We start from the raw sequence: 13,039 nt of genomic DNA, 5'->3' as shown, positions 1-13,039 counted from the left end.
CTAACAGTGGGTAAAACTGCCTTCCAGTTTATAGTCTGCTACAGACCACCCTCCCAAACCCAGAAACCCCACTCAGCCTTCCTGAGAACACTGGAAAATATGAAGGTCTCTCCAAACACCATTATATTGGGCGACTTCAACTACCCAAACATAGACTGGGAGCATTACTCCAGCTCCAACACCCTAGCCCAAAGAATCCTAGAATTCATAAACTCAAATACTATGGAACAACTTGTTACCACTCCCACAAAAGGGGAAAACATACTGGACCTGATCATCACCAACATGGGGACTCTATGCTCCAGACCAGAAGTGTATCCCTCACTGGTAAGATCAGACCATAAACTGATCTCACTGGATATTCACATCCTGACCCCACCCCCTGCCCAGAAAACCACAGTTAAAAACTTCTCTAAAGCAAATTTCACACTCCTCAAAACCGAGGTAGAATCCTTCAAAGCCCCCGGGCCTGTGGAAAATATGGCCCAGACCACAGAATCCTTTATAAGTGCATTCTATGAACACCTTCAGGAATGCATGGATCATGCAATCCTAAATAAAACCAAGACCCAATCCTCCAAAGGCAGACATCCTGTCTGGTGGACCCCAGCCATAAGCAAACTATACAATAGAAGGAGGAAGCTACTACATGATAGAGCAAAATCCCAAAAAGGGAAGGCATCTCTGATCAGTATTAGCAAAAAACTAAGGGCACTCATAAAATCGTCTAAGGCCAGCTTCGAGAGAAAAATTGCACAGGACAATAAGGATAATCACAAGGCTTTCTTTAGTTATGTTAGGAACCTGGGTGGGAATTCCCAGATATGCTCAGAATTAGTCCAAAATGACAAAAAATACACTGAACCCACAGACATTGCCAACATCCTAGCTGACAGATTCAGGGCAACCCCCCCCCTCCCCACCAAAAGGGCAAATATCTATCCCAGCAGAGTGCTGCCCCCCTGACATCTCAGATGCTCAGGTAAGAGCCGCCCTCTCCAAAGCAAAAAACACAGCATCAATGGGACCAGACGGTGTCCCGGGCTGCATCCTACATGAACTCCAAGAAGAGCTAAACCCAAACATAAAACTACTGTTCAATCTCAGCCTTACTACAGGATATGTACCCAAAGAGTGGTGTACAGCAACAGTGGTCCCTCTCCACAAAGGTGGTGCCTCAACGGACCCTGGAAGCTATAGCCCCATAAGCTTGACTAGCTTGGTCTGCAAAGCTATGGAAAGGATCATCATGGACCTCATAAATAAAGATATTGTGGACCTACAAGACACTGGATCCTACCCAGTTCGGCTTTGTTAAGGGCAGATCCTGCCTCTTAAACCTGGTTGACTTCTTTGAAACAGTCACCAAGGCCATTGACGAAGGGAAGGTGGTCCACACAGCCTACCTGGACCTTGCAAAAGCCTTCGATACAGTACCCCACTCGGGCATTATAGATAAGCTCACCAACTTAAATATAAACCCCTATGTCACTAGATGGGTTGCAAACTTGCTCAAGGACAAAACCCACATGGTTAGAATTGCTGGAGCCATGTCAGACTCCAAACCAGTTACAAGTGGTGTCCCACAAGGCTCAGTTCTGGGACCTCTCTTGTTCGGTATATATTTTTCGGAGGTACAGGCCAACACAGGAGGACTGTGGCTGACCAAGTTCACAGATGACTGCAAACTGGGCGCCATAATCGACTCTCCAGCCGACACAAGCATCCTCCAAGAGGGCCTCATAGAAACAGACAACTGGTGCCACAGCCATGGCCTCAAGCTAAACACCAAAAAGTGTATAGTCATCCCCTTTGGCAAAAACAAAGTGCCCACAAATTACCACATAGGTGGTAATCCGCTAAGTACAGAAGAAGTAATTAGGGACCTGGGGACCCAAGTTGATAGCAATCTCTCATTTGACAACCATGTGGCCAAAGTGGTTAGAAAAACATTTTATATAGCCCACCTAATCATGAAGGGATTCACATCTAGATTAGGGGAGGTCATCGTGCCTCTTTACTCATCCCTCATCAGGCCCATAATCGAGTACAATGCCCCCTTTGGGATGTACCTTACCAAACACCTGCAGCAACTGGAAAGACCCCAAAAGTACCTCACCAAGAGGATCAAAGGGCTCAAACAGATGCCATATGCTGCCCGGTTAAAGAAACTCCAGCTCTACTCAGTGGCATACTGCCTGCTCAGAGGCGATCTGTGCCTGACGTATAAAGCCATGTCCAACCCGGAATTAAGGGACATGCTGCACCTCAAAAAATCCAAATCCCATCGAGCTACACGCTCGAGAGACTTGAACCTCAGCACTGAAATAAATAGGACATGCTGGAGGGACAGATTCATAACCCAGAGGCTTGCTTCACTCTGGAATAAAATCCCAGTCCAGGTTAGGCAGAGTCCCTCATTGACTCTCTTCAAGAGGAATCTTGATGAGTGGATGGGAGATCGTAGGTTTACCCCGGGTATCACTTCTGTGTCACTGTTAGACAGAGGCACAGTATACTAACCTCGAAAAAGGGCATAGCAAAATTAATTTAAAATGGGTGGCGAAAGCCAAACATACTCTGGCTAGGCTTATAAATGCCCTAGGGCAGATAGCCTAGTATGAACCTATGAACCTATGAACCTATGAAGATAAATATCTCTCTGTCTATATATACACACCTATATATATATATATATATATATATATATATATATATATATATATATCTATGACAGTGGGTACAGAGCATTAAAAGAAGATATTGACTCTTGCATACACCACAAAATGCAGATGGAACCTCAGCACAGTGATAGATCTCCTAGTATATGCATCCTGATGATTGTAGGCCTTCATACCCACAGCATGAAGGCTTTCAACTATTTATTTATTTTCATGTGCTTATTGAGAAAGTCCTACTGGTTCCTAAAAACCCTCTTCAGCAGAAGCCCTGGGAGAAAAGCCCCAATGTATTAAAGCTCCATGCAATGTATGAAAAGCTCCAATTAATGTATCATATCACTCTAATGACAGCCCTAAAATAAGTAAAAGGGCAATGAAGATGCATCACTGCAGAGAGTTTAAAAGCTATTTTTCTATTCATGCATGAGCGGCATGATTCCCACTAAAACAATCACAGAGAGCAGTACTATACTATATACAGGCAAAGTTCATGTGCCATATGGACTATGGTATATGATATATCAATGCGTGTCCTCATGTACAGACTACATATACTGTAAGACCTTAACAAATTATGAAATATCAACCACACAGGTCACAGTGACACAAGTTCCATGTATCTGCGCAATGGAGGGTGCACAATCTACAGTGCTGTGAGCTAACCTTATCAAGTCGCTATACTTCAACATGGGTGAATGGTGTATAGAGCGGGGTATCTGTGTGGTCAGTACCTCCACTCCCTTAAAATATATTATCTTTTATCATGCATGCTTCTGCTCTCAGGGTCCAACAGAAATACACACACACACACACACACACACACACACACACACACACACACACACACACAAGCAAAGGCACATGCATGTGTGTATGTGTGTGTGTGTGTGTGTGTGTGTGTGTGTGTGTGTGTGTGTGTGTGTGTGTGTGTGTGTGTATGTTTGGGGAGGGGGTGCTTGTGTCTGTGTTAATTTTGAAAACTATACGTAAAGCATATCTCGTGTTTCCAAGCTCATGCTCAAAGGTTGTACACAGATTCACTAGACATGTAGCCTAGTATATTGAGTATCCATATTGTGTACACATGCTGTGTAGCAATATTCCGTACCCATACTGTGTATCTATACTGAGAACTCATTCTGTATATTCATACTGAGTATTTGCACATTGCATCCATACTGAATATCTATACTGTGTGCCTATACGGAGTACCCATATTCTGTACCCATACTGTGGAGCCATACTCTACACCTGTACTGTATACCCATAGTGAGTACCTGCACTTTATACTCATTCTAAGTACCCATATTGTGTGTGCTTACTGTGTAGCCATACCTTGTACCCATACTGTATACCCATACTTAGTACCTGCACTATGTATCCATATGAATACTCATATTGTTTACCCACGCTGTATATCTATACAGAATACCCATTCTGTTTACTCATAGTGAGTACCCCCACATTGTACCCATACTGAGTACCCATATTGTATACCCGTACTAAGTAGCCATAATCTGTACCCATACTATGCATCTATTCTGAGTACCCATTCTGTATACCCATAATGAGTACCTGCAATTTGTGCCCATACTGTGTAACCATACTCTCTACCCATACTGTATACCCTTACTGAGTTCTCATTCTTTATACCCATACTGAGTACATATGCTGTATGCCCATACTGCAGTCCTTGTAGCTTCCTCAATTCTCATTGCACTGTAGGCTGTAGTGAGAACATATCATGGCATCTGATACCCTCATTCTGCAGTCTGTAAATTGCCTAGCACTACTACTTGCAGTGCCCATTATTTACAGTCTATTCCTCTCTGTGCCTTTATCTGTGTGCTTTATGGACATAAAGGCCATTCAGATTGCCTGCATTAAGAACATCTTTTCCCTCAAGCACTGCACTGTGGAGGTACATAGGCGGAAGCAAACTGCCATGTCCTGTGCCTACCCTACCACATTCGCAGAATGAATGGCCCATAAGTCACAAGAGATGTGTTTATTGAGGCTCAGAATGTAACATACTCACTTTAGTCCTGGAAAATCAGAACTCCGTGTTATTCCCACTACAGATGATTGGATTAATGTTCATATTAGGTGCTGAACTCTTAAATGTGCCATCCTTCTGATGAAACCAAGGTCCAGTCTGCTTGAGTCAATGGTAGCACAGATGGATGTAAAAGATTCTACAGCACCTATTGAAAATAGTAGATGGTGTTCCCTGATGCCCTGCTCAAATTTCCCCTGTTAGTTTAAATAATACCTTGGGTCTTCCCCTGAAAAGAAGCCATTAGCCTAATGAGACTAACCTGGTCAACAAAAAGATAAATACATGGATAAATTAATAAATATGTGTGACCATTCTGGCATCCCGTCATTCTGGTGCCCCACCTGTAGTAATGAAAGGTATATGTATTCTGCTCTAGTAAGTCTTCAGAATGATTGTAAAAGATGCCCTTAGGGTGCATGAGCTAAGCTAAGCTAAATACATCATATGTTCTGTTCTGTCTGTAGCGCACTGAGTGGGCACAGACATACATGTAATACTTTGCTGTGACTGATTGTGACAGAACTCAGCATGAAGTTCATCCATTAATTTGCATACCTGCAAATGTTAACATGAAATGTTAGGAGCTACAGCAATTGGTAGGTATGATCTTATTCTAACAAACAGTTATCCACTGTGACTATATAATTTCCTTCCACTTTTTTTTTCCAAATCAGTTACACTTCCCTTTGTAACTAATTTTGATATGGAAAAGAATAAATGCTGAAGAGAAATAAAAATAGTTAAAGGGTGCATATATCATGTACTGGAAGTCTTCCATTACAACACTGCTGTGGTGCGGAGCTAATTTTTCATCCAGAGGGCTGCAGTAATAACATTACTGATAACTCCTGCAGTCAGATAGGACTTTAGCTAGAAGGCTGGTCTTGTAAGTAGAATACTATCAGCCAACATACTGTGTAAGTTTGTTGAGCAGTAATTTCTAGAAGCTATGGGTGCAGCTGTCACGGTAGCGTATAGTAATGTGATAAGAAAACAAAAGACATGAAGTATTATAACCAAAAGAAAAAAGAGACTACCCCACCCCAACATCAGTAATGGAAAGGGACAGGTCGCATTAAAATTGTTCTTTTCAATTCTTAAGTTCTGCTATGTCTTCCACTTTCCTGTAAACTATTAAAAAATCTCCAACCAATGTACTCATTTCCAGCCAAATTACATATAAAAAAGGAAAGCTTTGATAAATTTAGAAAAGATTTTAAAAAGCAAAGATATCACACTGCCAACATAAAGGTAATTTTTTTCAGTAATGAACTGGAATTGAAGAAAAGTGCCAGAAATATGAGAAATGATGCATCTGAACTGTGGTGTTGGAGAAAATAATCTTGAGAATTTTGTTGAGTGGAAAGCGGTCATATGAGTCAGTACTTAAAGAAAAAAAGACTGTTCACTGAAAGATCAAATAGTAAAACTAAAACTCATACTTTGGCCAAGTAATGTGAAGATGGGATTCACTAGAGAAGACACTGTAAAAGTATGATGGTAAAATAAAAAGACGATAGCAAAGGTTTAGCTGGATAGACAGTACTGCTGAAAAAATGGATATGAATTTTGGAGGATTTAGAGAAACTGTTGGAGAGACAGGCATGGTGTGCTAAACCCCCTGATGTAACAAAATGTTGGGCTTGGCATAATAACTAAACACATAAAATCTGCATTATGAGCACTCAAACAAATGTGGCACTTACAACAGAGATATCTGAAGAGTAGGGAGTGGGTGAAAGGCTTGCTAACTAGTGCACTGTCATTAGATATCTGTGATAATTATATATTGTTAATAACGGATGCTATGTTCACATCCAGGCTGATTTTAAGTGTACTGGGGATCCATTTACCTTCAGCCGATAAGCCTTAACTGACCTTGTCATGTAATCAAACCTAAATCCATATGCTCTAGAAACTTGGGTCAAGCAAAGTGCTGAGCTGTCAACTGACCAATACTTGGTGGTATGTTGGGCTATATGACAGGTGCAGTGACGGGTCAGATCTGATAAACAGAAATGGGAAACAATGGCATCTTGGGAATACTTAGCAGATATTTCTGTGTGTGATGAATTCAACTCTGGCCTCTGAAAGGGCTTCTGCTGTGCAATGTAGTAGGTTAGGAAAGAGGAGTCTGGCTGGTCATCATCATCATCTTCTTTCAGCTGTTCCTGTTAGGGGTCACCACAGCGGATCATCTTTTTCCATTTCTTCCTGTCCTCTGCATCTTGTTCTGTCACACCGACCACCTGCATATCCTCTCTCACCACATCCATAAACCTTATCTTAGGCCTTCCTCTTTTCCTGTTACCTGGCAGCTTCATCCTTAGCATCTTTTTCCCAATATACTCAGCATCCCTTCTCAGCACATGTCCAAACCAACATAATCTTGCCTCTCTGGCTTTGTCTCCAAACCCTCCAACCTGGACTGACCCTCTAATATACTTCTTCCTAATCCTGTCCACCCTCATCACACCCAATGCAAATCTTAACATCTTTAACTCTGCCACATCCGGCTCTAACTCCTGCCTTTTTGTCAATGCCACTGTCTCCAACCCATATAACATAGCTGGTCAGGAGTCTGGATGGTAAGGGTTTAAAATCTCAGAACTCACCTTAGAGAATCCTGTAATGCTGATAATGCAGCCCTGAAAAAAATGCACTTACATATATTAAGTGGAAGATGGTCATTTCTCAAAACATTCCCTTTTCTCCAAGGTATGGTGACTTTGGAGCTCCCTCTCTCTCTATATATATGTATTTATATATATATATTGTTATATATATATATATATATATATATATATATATATATATATATATATATATATATATATATATATATATATATATATATATATATATATATATATATACATATACGTGTGTGTGTCTGTGTGTGTATATATATATATATATATATATATATATATATATATATATATATATACATGTATGTTCAGGGGTGGGGGCTTGCCCCTACATCGGGTGATGCAGGGGGACTTGCTTTCCCCTGTAAAAAAGAAATTTAAAAGAGAAGAGCGATGTGCGACATTTCCTCTTCTCTTGCATTTTTGGTGTGTTTTTTTTTTTTACTTGTCAGTACTTATTTCAGTAGAGAGACATCTGGATAGTTTCTATTGAACATCTCAGTAGTTGAAACACTGAGAAGAAGCTGTAGCTAAAAGTTACTAGTGTTTATGATGGCAGTAAGCCAAGGACTAACAGTATGGAAAGCTACTGTGAAGATAAAGAAAGAGGCCTTCTCTGCAATATTTGCAGGATTAATCCAGATCTAGCTAAAAGGCCAAGAAAACAGAAGCAGCAGTTGAAGTTAACACCCAGATTTGGGAGAATTTTGGCAAGATAATTGAGAATGACCTGTAGCTGACTTCAAACAGGTTCTAGAAAACCATCTGGTTCGGCACTGCCCAGGCTGTCCTTTGCAAGTATGGAGAGATGTTAGTATCAGTAAGGGTTCTGGCAGGAGATGAAAGGAAACCCTTTTAAAAACTCCTTTAAGGAGGAAGTGCCAGAAGCAAATTGTTGAATTGGGTCCATTTTTGTAAATGAGCACATTGCAGAAATGAAGCCATACAATGGTGGTAAAGCTGCAGACCCAAAAGAAAGCTGGCTGGACATTCTGAATAAGCCAGTAATATGCCTCTTCAGTGTTGTATGAGAAATGGGGACAGTATGCCTTAACTGGAAAACTGTGGGGGGGGGGGGGCAGTTCTCATTTTAAGAAGTAGAGAAGAGGAGGCTAAGTTCAAGTTATAAGTGGATTATGTTTCTCAGCTTCTGTGAGAAAGCCCTTGGCAGAATGATGAAAAGGAGTCTCCATCTATGATATAAGGAGAATCTATTGAATAACTGGGTTTCTTTTCATGAGCAGCAATGTACGTTCCATCCTCACAATGGAAAAATGGATCTTATCTTTGTCCATGCATGGACTTTGGAGGAGTTGGGGGAATTCTTGCTTACAATTTAAATGCATTTTCTGGATACCTAGATAAATCATATGATGGTGTACCCTAGAAGGCATTGTGGGATTTGCAACAACATTAGAAGGTCATAGAGCTGCTCTGCAAGCCATTTGGTCCCTGAAAGTACATTGCAAGAGCTTGGTCTGCATTATAATATTAAGCTGAAACATTCAACATTTTGTCTCATCACCTGTTGCTTTTGTTTAAGCTGAAACATTCAACATTTTGTCTCATCACCTGTTGCTTTTGTTCATGATCAGGCCAACACAGAAAAGTATGGATCTGTGAAGTATTCAGTATGGGGATGCAAAAAGGTTGCATCTTTGTTGCTAGCAGATAATGCCATTCTTTTAGCTGTAAATGACTGTGATCCCTGACATGCATTGAAACAATGTGCTACTGAATGAGAAGGGACTGGATCAAATTCAGCACCTGTAAATCATAAGCCGTATTTCTCTTTCAGAAATATTACTCTGTGTTGATGTAAAGCTGTAAGCTATCCAAAGTGGAGACATTCAACTATCTTATTCTTCAATTAGATAGTGGATGGGGGGGGGTTGACTGACTAAAAGGCAGATATAGTGTCAGATGTACTGTAAGTATTTTATGGGAGTGTGGAGGTGAAATGAGAAGTGAGTGGAGAGGAAAAGCTTTCACTTTACAGGTTGCTTTATGTTTCCATCCTCACCTACATTACTGGCTTTAGGTAGTGACAGAAGTGATGATATAACTGATACAAGCAGAACAAATGCAGTTCCTTTGCAGGCTATAGGGTTTAGTCTCTGCAGCAATACATGGAGTTCACCAATCCAGGAGATTGTGAGAGTACAGCGACCTATCCTCAGAGTTGAAACACGTCAGATGAGTTGGCATGGATATTTTGTGAGCATACTCTTTGGGTGCCTGTTTTGGGAGGTACACCAGGCATAGCCTACTGAAATGGGCTGTAGGGCAGACCCAGGATATACTATGGAGATTATATTGTTCTGATTGTTGCAGTATGTCTGAGTATCATGTAGAATGAGCAGGGGGATGCTGCAGAAGATAATGGATAGATGGATGGATGGATGGATGGATGGATGGATGGATGGATGGATGGATGGATGGATGGATGAATGGATGGATTCATGAATGGATGGAAGAATGGATTGCTGGAGTTTATTGTGCATTCTTCACTTGCAAAAGTTCTATCAACATTAATGGTGAACATTCTGTGTAGTTTTAGTGTGTACCAGTTATGCAGTCTTTCACAACTTTGTATTGTGTGTACAATACTATTTTCACTTACAGGTAAAACAATAAGGGAAGGTGACCAGATTGCATATAGAAGACTGGTTATGTAGGAATTTATTTTGCATTATTGCCCACTGTCATTGTTTATCTAATGAGCAGTGTACATTTCTTGAGAGGAACACTTCATTTTCATGAACTATGTTTGCTACTCAGTCACTTTGACAAGCAAATTAATTTTATAAGGAGGAAACATTATGCCATGATTACAGTAGAATATCAAAGAAGTCATAGAAAAACTAACCAGCAAGTAAATGTCTCCTGGGATACTAGAATAATGAATGTTAAAGGATGCATAAGATTTACAGACATGAAGTGTGACTAACATTGTACTGTAAAATCAACGTCTCCCACAGATTACACTCAGGTACTGCCCATTATTTTAATCCCAGTTCATATTCTTCCTGTTAGCAGTGAATGTGCTGATACTGTCTAAAGGTAAAACATACAAAAGCAACAGCGTTCTCAGCACAGCACAAAGTTAATGCCATACATTTGTCACAGGTATATTTCATTAGGCTTTCTGGGTATTAAGAAGGTTTTATTATAATATTTACACAACATACAAGCTAATGTTATGTTTTAATACTAGAAATAAATTTGTTACACAAAGCAAACAATGTCATTTCTGTATGTGCTGCTTTTGAAGTAAAAAGAAATGTTCAAAGAATTCTTTCCACAGGACATATTTTTAAAGAACCTCTTTCAGCCCAAATATAATAAATATCAAAATTGCATTGTTTCTTAGTATTTATGATGCCTTCCACTGATTAGCAATAATACTACTGAAGCTTAAGTAAGTTACTTTGAGTGAAGTAACTGAAATACTGAATCCCAATGAAAGTATGCTAATCTGAGTAAAGAAACTAACAGTGCACAGCATCTTAGCATTGTTGATTGTAAGGCAATGTACATGCGTATGTACATTTTTTGGAAATAAAAAGCCAGCTGTGATCCTTTTTGCAAAACGCAATGGGAAATAAGATGTTCAATGTTTTTTCAGTTTTTCCTTTTCTCTTTTACTATTTCAACAGAGCCTGCCTGCCCAAATAGCTCAGTCTTTATCATTTTGATCACTGCTGCAGCAGCTGTAGATATATGGGTTATATCCTCCCTAGTATATAACAGCCAGCCAGCTTCCAAAGATTCAGGCATCTACCATTCACCCAAGCTGACAGGCAGCTCAAGCTGAGCTGACTAAAAGACAAGTTTGGGCACAAAGTCCCATGGAGCTTTACTGCCACAAAGAGTATACTCCTCTGAGACTTTGAGGATCGACAGTCGGCTTGTGCTTTCCTTTTCTGGGCTGATAAGTTCCCTTTAGGAAAAAAAACTTCCATTTTCTTAAGTTTGTTGATGATTTATTACTTTCCTCTTCAGGAAAGTAACTTTAAAGTTAGGAATGTTTCATGTTAATGGACAGTCTTGAAATTCTGTAACATACTTTTAAAAGAGCACTTGTTTTTCCTGTTAGTTTAAAAGTAGTGTAAAATAACTGAAAACCTTTTTCATGTGGAGAAATAATTGTGTTAGTTTTCTTTGGTGGGGTTGGCATAGTGTTTTAACATGCTTTTTTACTTTTTTTTTTGTCAAGCCAATTGTTGCTTGTCTTCTCCAAGAAAGAGACACCATTTTTGGCTTGACCGTGGAACAGACTACTGGTCCTTCTTAAAGTCACAAAAAGCAGAAGTTTAAAATATGGCCTTTGCTATCACAACAGGCTAACAATTTCCCACAGCTGCAGGCAAGTAACTGCTGTAGCCATTTGTTGTACCTTAGACCACTCATTATCCCAGATCCCTCTAGTCTAGCTCCTACATTCACTATGATCTGGGGTTCAGCCATGTCCTCTGTGGCTGTTGGGGTACCCTCAGTGGGCAAAGAAGAGCCTTTCTTGCTGGTTCTGGAGGAGAGAACAGGGAAGGCTTATGTGTTATGTCAGAATCCTATGCCCATCACTGGGGAAGCAGCTGCAGCCATTAGTAACACAGTTGGCCATATTCTACTGTCAAAAAGAAACAGAAAACCAAGTATGTATCTACTCCTCAAATTTCTTTGGATAGGAGGAGTTTACTGGGTCTGGCTCAAGTTTAATTCAGATTAATCCTTCATATAAAATAGTTTCTGGTAAAAAAAAGAGGGATCCATATTTTCCTGAAGAGATTCAAGATTCTGAATCTGAACTGGAAGATGGAAGGACTGATACAGAGAGCTTAGTGTCTGATTCTCCCTGTGGGAGTTTCTCTTTCTCTGGGCCTATTGCTAGAATGTGCCACTGTTTTCAGTGGGAGAACACTGAGGTTTATCAATCGGTCAGAAAATTCTATGAGTTGTTACAGAAAGATTTTCCAGACGCTTCACCCATTCCTCCTATACTGTCTGCTTTAGCGGACATGTGTGTTATTGCCTGCAATTTCCTGAGCCCCTATCAGTTCAGCATAAAATCAGTTCATCGAGTGGAGCGGCATTTTCAGTGCACATACATCAAACATGCCATTTGTTGAATTGTTTGTACTGAGATCATGGTGCAGTAAAGATTGGGAATTTTGCCTTTTCCCCACTGTAGTGTGATCTCAGAGCTGCTATATATAATCAGCAGGGGGTGTGGGTGGCACAGACGATGAAGTGCTGGTCATTGAAGTGATGGTTCGATGTACTGATATAGACACCAATTTCCCTAATAAGTAGATAGGTAGTATAAAGTTACACAGTCTATTAAATGTTTATACACTATTCCGAAACCTAACCCAGCAGCTATTGCTTTAGCCAATCCCACTGCTGCCAAAGACTTAGTTAATTCCAATCCTAATCTTTCTGAAAAGGATGGGAAAAATTATTGATAGGTATGGGGAAAAAGTGCATACTTTTGCATCTTTGATTTTCAGAATTTGGAATTATCAGGTTCATGTGTTAAAGTTTTTTTCTGACAAATTGTGAAAGTATGACAAACCTTTTATCAGCAATTTCTTCTTTTGAGGAAATTTCTGCTTTAAATAGCTTATTTTCTTCTACTGCACAGGTCA

Source organism: Protopterus annectens, chromosome 11.part0, assembly GCF_019279795.1.
Source record: "Protopterus annectens isolate FY-2018-M chromosome 11.part0, PAN1.0, whole genome shotgun sequence".
Classification (NCBI taxonomy): domain Eukaryota; kingdom Metazoa; phylum Chordata; order Ceratodontiformes; family Protopteridae; genus Protopterus; species Protopterus annectens.
This window is presented reverse-complemented; position numbering follows the sequence as displayed.